Consider the following 9,079-nt stretch of genomic DNA (forward strand, 5'->3'; position numbering starts at 1 on the left):
GGGTTGGTGAGGGAGCAACATGGTCAAGCCTTAGATAGAAGCAGCTCTGGTATCATGGGCAAGGCAGGTAACTAGCATTTTGCTAAGGCCTGTTTGGTTAGGAATCTTTGACAACAAGGGGCAGAGAATCTTTCAAGTCACCTCAAATAGGGCCAGGGATATGAGAATCAGTTAATATGGCTGTGCCTGCTTAGCAGGGCCTGAGGATGTGAAGTTTTTCTTAGGATGGATGAGGGGAGAGGGTGTAAGTGATGAGCCTTGGGTTGAAACTTAATTTCTATCAAAAGCAATCAATATATTTGCAAACGAAGCATCTGACAAGGGGTTAATATCCAGAATATATAGGAAACTCACACAACACCAGAGCCAGAAAACACAAATAATCTGATTTAAAAATGGGCAAAAGATCTGAATAGACATTCCTCAAGAAAGACATACAAATGGCCAACGGGTATATGAAAAAAAGCTCAACATCACTAATCATCAGGGAAATGCAAATCAAAACCACAATGAGATATCATCTCACCCCAGTTAGGATGGCTATTATAAAAAAGATAAAAAATATCAAATGCTGGTGTGGATGTGGTGAAAAGAGAACTTTAATATACTATCGGTGGGAATGCAAAGTAGTCCAGTTATGATGGACAGCAGTGTGGAGGTTCCTCAAGAAACTAAAAATAGAATTACCATATGATCCAGCAACCCCACTACTGGCCATTTAGCCAAAGGAAACGAAATGAGTATGTTAAAAGCAATAAAAGCATTTCCACGTTTATCACAGCACTATTCACAATAGCCAAGATATGGAATCAATATGAGTGTTCATTAATGGATGAATGAATAAAGAAAATGTGATATATTTACATGATGAAATCCTATTCAGCTCTTTAAAAAATGAAATCCTATCATTTTTGACAGCATTGATAAACCTAGAGGATGTTATGTTAAATGAAATAAGCCAAACACAGAAGAAAAAATCCCACATAATGTCACTCATATGTGAAATCTAAAAAAGTTGATCTCATAGAAGTAGAAAATAGAATAGTGGTTACCAGAGGCTAGGGAGAGTGGGGTCACCAGGGATGGGGAGTGGTTGGTGAATGGTTACAAAGTTACAGATAGGAGGAATAAGTTCTGGTGTTCTATTACACAGTAGAGTGACAATAGTCAACAATAATGCATTGTATACTTCAAAATAGTTAGAAGGGAGGATTTGGGGTGGTTGTTTGTTTTTTGTATAAATTTGTGGGGTACGAGTGTAATTTTGTTAATGGATATATTGTGTAGAAAATATAATTTTTGAATGTTATTACCACAAAGAAATGACAAGTGTTTAACATGATGGATATGTTAATCATCCTGATTTGATCATTACAAAATGTATATATGTATGAAACATTACACTGTACCCCAGTATATGAATATAATATGTAAAATTATTATATGTCAATTAAAAACAAAATAAAACATAAAATAAAGACTGGTGTTAAAGGGAAATTGAGGCCAGCTACAGTGGCTCATGCTTGTAATCCCAGCACTTTGGGAGGCCGAGGTGGGTGGATCACCTGAGGTCAGGAGTTTGAGACCAGCCCGGCCAATGTGGTGAAACCCCGTCTTTACTAAAAATACAAAAAGTTAGCTGAGCGTGGTGGTAGGCACCTGTCATCCCAGCTACTTGGGAGGCAGAGGCAGAAGAATCGCTTGAACCCAGGAGGTGGAAGTTGCAGTGAGCCGAGATTATGCCACTGCACTTCAGCCTGGGCATCAAGAGCAAAACTCCATCTCAAAATAAATAAATAAATAAAGTGAAGTCGATGTTGTCCCCACAGAAGGGTAATTGTATGGCTAGTGAGATCTGCAATAAGGAGTTGGCTTTGCCAGCCACCCAGGAGCCAACAGTCATGGGCAGTAGGCAGCCTTGCTTTTGACCCTGGGGTATATAAGGGGGTTGCAGATGGCCATGTAGCGATACAGAATGATTTGCTAATAAAAAGACTCTGGGTACTACTTGTGCCTTGGTAAGAAGGAGAAGGAAGTTGGTATCAGAGTTCTTTGACCATCTTTGGCATCCTTATAGATGTCATTGCACACGTCACTGCAGGGGAACATGCACAGAGTTCTGATTACGATGTGTGGGTGTGGCCATCTCTGTGGGGAAAAGAAAGAGAGATCAGCCTGTTACTGTGTCTATATAGAAAGAAGTAGACATAAGAGACTCCATTTTGTTCTGTATTTGAGATGCTGTTAATCTGTGACCCTACCCCCAACCTTGTCCTTGCAAGAGACTTGTGCTGCGGTAACTCAAGGTTTAATGGATTTTGGGCTATGCAGGATGTGTCTTTGTTAAACAAGTGCCTGAAGGCAGCTTGCTGGTTAAAAGTCATCACCATTCTCTTAATTTCAACTACCCAGGGACACATACACGGCCAAAGGTCGCAGGGACCTCTGCCTAAGAAAGCTAGGTATTGTCCAAGGTTTCTCCCCATGTGATAGACTGAAAACATGCTGCTAAAAGGTTTATGGAAATGTTTGCATATGCATCTCAAGGCACAGCATTTTCCTTTAAACTTATTCATGTCACAGAGGTTTTTGTTCATATGTCTTACTGCCGATTTCCTCTTTTTCTTTGATCCTATTGTCCTGCCACTCCCTTGTCTTTAAGATGGTAAAGATAATTATCAATAAATACTAAGGGAACTCAGAGACCGGGGCCGGCGTGGGTCCTCTGTAAGCTGAGCGCCGGTCCCCTGGGCCCCCGCTTTTCTTTCTCTATACTTTGTCTCTGTGTCTTATTTCTTTTCTCAAGTCTCTCGTTCCACCTTACGAGAAACACCCACAGGTGTGGAGGGGCAGGCCACCCCTTCACATCTCCACTGATGCTTTTGTCATTTCCCTGAAGATTGAGGAAAAGAAGCTCTGAACCTCCCTGGTTTGGAGTCCCCATGCCCATAGACTACCCCAGACCTTAAGCTAGAGACTGGTATATTTTGGATTTTCTCTTGGGAAAAAGTTTCACCCATCTGAGCCCTCACTTAAGCCCTCCGTAGAAGTCTACCAGCCACACGTTCCACAAGTCTCTGAGCACAAGAGTAGGAGCAAGAGAGATTGAAAGATACTAGGGGAAAGACAGTTGTGTGTCTTTTTAAGCACTTGTATGCTAATGACTTCTCCAGGTGCTGCAGACAAATATGATCTGGAACTATCGCGTCCCCCTCACGGCTGTTCCAGGCCTGGGCACTCTTACATTTAGAGGTCATAGCCCACATTATGTCAAAATGAACATGTATTCCACTTTATGTATAATTTTGTGGTAAATTTGAGATGATTTTTCTACTTCTGTTCTAAACATTATTTGTCTTATAAGTGGCTCATTTAATTTACAATTCTATGATTTCTCAACAATAACTATGAAAATGCAGGAATTCGTGCAAAGTAGAAGTGTCTAATCCACAGATTGTTCTAAAATAATGATGCATGAATAGAAAAGTTTACTCATTATTGAAGATTACATAATGTTCCCTTCTGTAGAGAGAACATTATGTTCTCTCTTATGTAACTAAATAATTAAGTTTGTTTTTTTTAGGTTTTGTTTTGTTTTGTTGTAGTCAAGGACTAACATGTTTTCCAGAGCTCAAACGTCTTTGTCCTTGAATAAAATGTCAAAGACCTGGCTACTGAGCCCTCCTGCCCAGTAGCTAAAACAACCCTGCTTACTCTCTGCACCCTCTGTTCAGGAGTAAAAATACTTACATAGTAAACACAAATCAAGTTTATGTATATAAATGAAAATTAGAGGAATTTAATTTATGAAATACATTTTAGGGAACAACTGGTATTTTTAAACAAAAAGAATTCAACAAGTTACTGTCCTTGGAAGTACAGAAAACACCTGAGAAGGGCGTGTATACACACACTGTTCACACGCCTGTGCTGAGATTGACTGTTGTTGTCTGTCACTGGTTGGGTTCCCTGGAAGCTGGTGCTGATGGGGAGATTTTCATGCAGAACATTTACTGAGAAGTGTTTTTAAGATCAAAACCTCTGTGCTTAGAAAACGGAATATCCATATATAGAAGGAAACTAGACCCCCATCTCTCACACTCTGCAAAAATCAAATCAAAATGAAAGACTTAAATCAAAGACCTCAAGCTATGAAACTACTCAACGAAAACATTGCAAAAACTCTCTAGGACATTGGACTGGGTAACGATTTCTTGAGTAATACCCCACAAGCACAGGATCAAAGCAAAAATGGACAAATGGATCACATCTAGTTAAAAAGCTTCTGCTCAGCAAAAGAAACAATCAACAAAGTGAGGAGACAACCCAAAGAATGGAAGAAAATATTTGCAAACTACCTGTCTGACAAGGGACTGATTACTAGAATATGTGAGGAGCTTAAACAACTCTATAGGAAAGAAGCTTTATAATCTGAATGAAAAAAATGGGCAAAAGATCTGACTAGACATTTCTCAAAAGAATACACACAAATGGTAAACAAGTGTGTGAAAAGGTGTTCAACATCACTGATCATCAGAGAAATGCAAATAAAAACTACAATAAGATATAAACTCACTCCAGTTAAAATGGCTTTTATTCAAAAGGCAGTCAATAACAAATGATGGTGGGGATGTGGAGAAAAGGGAACCCTGGTACACTGTTGGTGGAAATGTAAATTAGTACAACTATTATGGGGAAGTTTGGAGGTTCCTCAAAACAACTGAAAATAAAGCTACCATATGATCCAGCAATCCCACTGCTAGGTATATACCCAAAAGAAAGGAAATCAGCATATTCGAGATATCTGCACTCCCATGATTACTGCAGCATTATTCACAATAGCTGAGATTTGGACACAACCTAAATGTCCATCAGCAGACAAATGGATAAAGAAAATGTAGCACATATATACAATGGAGTACTATTCATCATGAAAAAAATGAGATCCTGCCATTTGCAACAATATAGATGGAACCGGAGGTCATTATGAAAGTGAAATAAGCCAGGGACAGAAAGACAAACTTTGCATGTTCTCACTGATTTGTGGGAGCAAAAAATCAAAACGATTGAACTCACGGAGATAGAGAGTAGAACACTGGTTACCAGAGGCTGGGAAGGTTGGTGGAGAGGAGAAGTGGGGATGGCTAATGGGTACACAAATATAGTAATAAGACCTAGTATGTGATACTAGGTCTAGTATTTGATAGCACAACAAGGTGACTACAGTCAACAATAATTTATTATACATTTAAAAATAACTAGAAGAGTATAATTGGATTGTTTGTAACACAAAGGAAAGATAAATGCTTGAGGCGATGGGTGCCCCATTTACCCTGATGTGATTATTACGCATTGTATACCTGTATCAAAATATCACATGTACCCCATAAATATCTAGACCTACCATGTACTCATAAAAATTAAAATAAATAAAAATTTTAAAAGATCAACACCTGTACAGGATGTAAGCAGGTAGAAGAAGCAGGGCTAGGCAGAGGGAGAGCTGGAACTACCATGGGAAAGCTCTCCAGCTGGGATGACCCTTTAGAGATAACCCCATTGAGGCAAGGAGGACTGGGTCTTTATACTGACATTGACATCATTGTGTAAGAGTTGACCTTGAGAAGGGCATGTGACTTTGGGTGAGGTAGTTCTCTTTAGTCAAAGGCAACCCTGCAGAGAGACTCCATTGAATGCTGTTGACTGTCAGTACTCACAGGGGTCATGAGTGCTTCAGTGCTAGGTGGAGTGAACAGGAATCCGGGCAGCACACCACAGCATCCACCACAGACTCTTAACCAATACTTCTCACAGTTTAACATCCGTACAAATCACCTGGGGGAACTTGTTAAAATGCAGATTTCAATTCAGGAGTTCTGCAATGGGGCCCAAGACTCCGTATGTCTAATAAGCTTCCAGGTGATGCTGATACTGCTGATCCATGGACCACACTGTGAGTAGCATTGCTCTAAACTGAGCTTGCCCCTCACCTAGCTTTGCTTGGAATTGAGATTCTCAAGTGAGACCCATCAGAGTGCATGGATCATGGGATATAACTCATCACTGGGTCAAGCATTTCTGAGCCACCAGGCTTCTCACAGCAGTCTTAACATCCTTGTTCCTCAGACTGTAAATGATGGGGTTCAGCATGGGTATCAGAAGTCCATAGAAGAGGGAGATGAGTTTGTCCGAAAGGTCTGTTTGTCTGCCCCTAGGGGATCCTTGGATTTGGGCTTCCCATACATTGAGAGGATGGTTCCATAGAAGATAATCACCACAGTAACATGGGCAGAGCAGGTGGAGAAAGCCTTTTACCTCCCCTCAGTTGAGGGAATCTTTAAAATAGTGGTGAGTATGAAGATGTAGGAGACAAAGGTGAAGAGCACTGGGACTCCCAGGAAGATCACGTTGGCCACCCCCATGCTGATCACATTGATGGAGATGTCAGCACAGGCCAACTTCAAAACTGCCATATCTCACAGATGAAATGGTTGATGACATTGTCCCCACAGAAGGGTAACTGTACTGCAAGAGAGATCTGCACCAAGGAGTTGGCTCCACTAGCCACCCAGGAGCTGGCAGCCATGGGCACACAGGCAGCCTTGCTCATGACTACTGGGTATCTAAGGGGGTTACAGATGGCCACGTAGTGATCAAATGCCATCATGCCATCACACACTCTGTGGCTCCCATGGCAAAGGAGAGGAACATCTGCACTGCACAGCCTGAGAAGGAGATGGTTTTCCTGGGAGTGAGGAAACCATCCATGACCAGAGGGACTGAAGAGGTTGTATAGCAGATGTCCAGGAAGGAGAGGTTCCCAAGGAAGAAGTACATGGGCGTGTGCAGGCAGGAGTCAGACACAGTCACCAGGATGAGGACCCCGTTGCCCAGCAGGATCACCAGGTACATCAGCAGGATGAGCACAGAGAACGTTTTCTCTAGTTTTGGATGGGCAGAGAGGCCGAGCAAGACAAATTCTGTCACAGAAGACTGGTTGGATACCTCCATTTCAAACTCTCTCTTTCATCCCTAGGAATAATGAAGGCAGAAAATACATGTTTATTTTCTGATGGCTTGCTTGAGTCAATACATGGGAATTACAGTATGATGTCTCTAAAATTATAAATAAACTTATCCTGTTAGATTCAACTATAAAAAACCAAGTTATCTAAAAGCCAGGCTGTGTAGCAGGCCTTGGAAGAATAGACCTTGGAAATCTAATAAAACTTTGAATGAAAAAAATGAAGGACATTTCTGCCTAAACAATGATATTAATATACCAAAAGCAATATCACACGTCTGCATGCGCTGTCTCTAGCACTTTGTAGGGAAACAGGGGCTTCTGAGCAACTCTGCCTCTGCCATATAATTGGAGACCTTAGGCTGTCATGGCTTGGTGACCCTGGCCCTTGAGGTCACATGACCCATTCCTCTGTGTCTGGCTCCTCCTCACCCAGCAAATTTCTATTATAATTTAACTTCTCATACAGACAGTCTTACAGGGAGAGAATGTGCTGGCTTCAAAACATAAAACTTCTTATTTCCTTAACAGTTTTATTTCTTACTCAGTATCTTTTTGCACTTCCATCTTTTGTGAGTTTAGTTAGCATAAATCAATTCATCTGATCTTGACCAGATCTACAAAATCTGACAAAACGGAGTTTCTGGAACCTATAACATGGAGTCCCCACCAAAGGCTTCAGAATTCTGGTTGGGGAGAAGGAATCATGTGTTTCCTCCAGTAACCATGTCTGACCTGCCTGACTCTTTGCTGTCCCAGGAATAGATTGGTGGCATATTGCCTTGCCTGATTGTGGGAACCCACTCATAATTCACACCCCCAGCCTGGGTTGGGTGAAGCCTTGAATCACACCCACATCAAGTTCCATGAGAAACGCCATCCCATTAATGCCATTTGGAAGATCTGCAGATATGCTCACACACAAACCTACTCCACCTTCTAGAATACAAAAATCTGCACTGTGGATTATCACCACAATTTCATCTCCGAAGAGATTTGGAACACCAGATGTCATCAGGTCCTGACACAGGGTGCCCAAAATGACGAAAAGCCAATTGCCTCATAGCTACCCAAGTGCTGGTTAAAAATACAGATTTCTGGATCCTACCTTGGCAGATTGTCTTAGCAATCTGTTTTTGTTCATTGCTTTGCTTTTCAAATAAAAGCTCCCCCATGTACTTCTGATGTATACCGGTCTTGGGAATCACTAATCTGTTTCAAACCTTCTCAGTTCAAAAGTGGAGAAGCTGAGGTCAGGGAAGACGTTTGTGAGCAGCACCTGCCTCTGAAGAAGGGGAGTGGGGGTGCTTTGTTCTAAATGGTAATGATACAGTGTCCAAAAAAGATTGTTTCAGGATATTAGGAATTAAGGGACGGGGAACTATTTTTAGAGAAAAACCCCATTCGGTATCAGGAAGTGCAGAATCTGAGGCTTGACAGAATCTTCAGATATTAAACCAATCCAGTCCCCACCCCTGAGCCACGTGTTATAGGATCCTCTCTTCAATATGTGATTTCTCAGCCTCTGCTTAAACATTTAGGACAACAAGGGGCTCAAGGTAATGTCATTGTCAGAAAGCCCAGGTTGTTAGAGCTCTTCACGGACCTGAAATCTGCCTTTTTCTAGCTTTTCCCTTCCTCCACTAATCCTAAGCCTACCTTATGGGCTCTTCTTGTTAGACTTGCCTGCTTCCTTGACACACTTGCAGCCTTCAGAGCTTTGGAAATAGTTGCTTCATCCCCAAACCCGATTCTACCCCTAGCCCCCCGCTTGCACAGACCTCTTTGTACACGCCTCTTCCCCTCCATCTCACAGCTGGTGAAGAACTGGCCATAGAGGTCCCCTAGCACTTACCCATTTTAGGGTCCAGTCTGGGATCCTATTGGGCTGCATCTATTGTTTGCAGGAAGGCAGGCCAGTGGAGTGGGGAGGTTGCCAGTTTACTGAGGTCAGGACATGTCACTGGCTCTGGTTTCACCTGTCCTTCTGAGTGCTACCCTGCCAAAAACCAAGCAGACCAAGAGGCCATGTCTCTCAGAGCTGCCCTGGCAACA

The 9,079-nt window shown here is 41.9% G+C and overlaps 1 pseudogene; it reads right to left on the reverse strand.

The window, feature by feature from the left end:
• Positions 1-6,060: 6,060 nt before the first annotated feature.
• On the reverse strand, positions 6,061-7,059 carry LOC103219203 (olfactory receptor 13C7-like; annotated as a pseudogene).
• Between the last annotated feature and the right edge of the window lie 2,020 nt (positions 7,060-9,079).

This window comes from Chlorocebus sabaeus, chromosome 12, assembly GCF_047675955.1.
Source record: "Chlorocebus sabaeus isolate Y175 chromosome 12, mChlSab1.0.hap1, whole genome shotgun sequence".
Taxonomy (NCBI): Eukaryota; Metazoa; Chordata; class Mammalia; order Primates; family Cercopithecidae; genus Chlorocebus; species Chlorocebus sabaeus.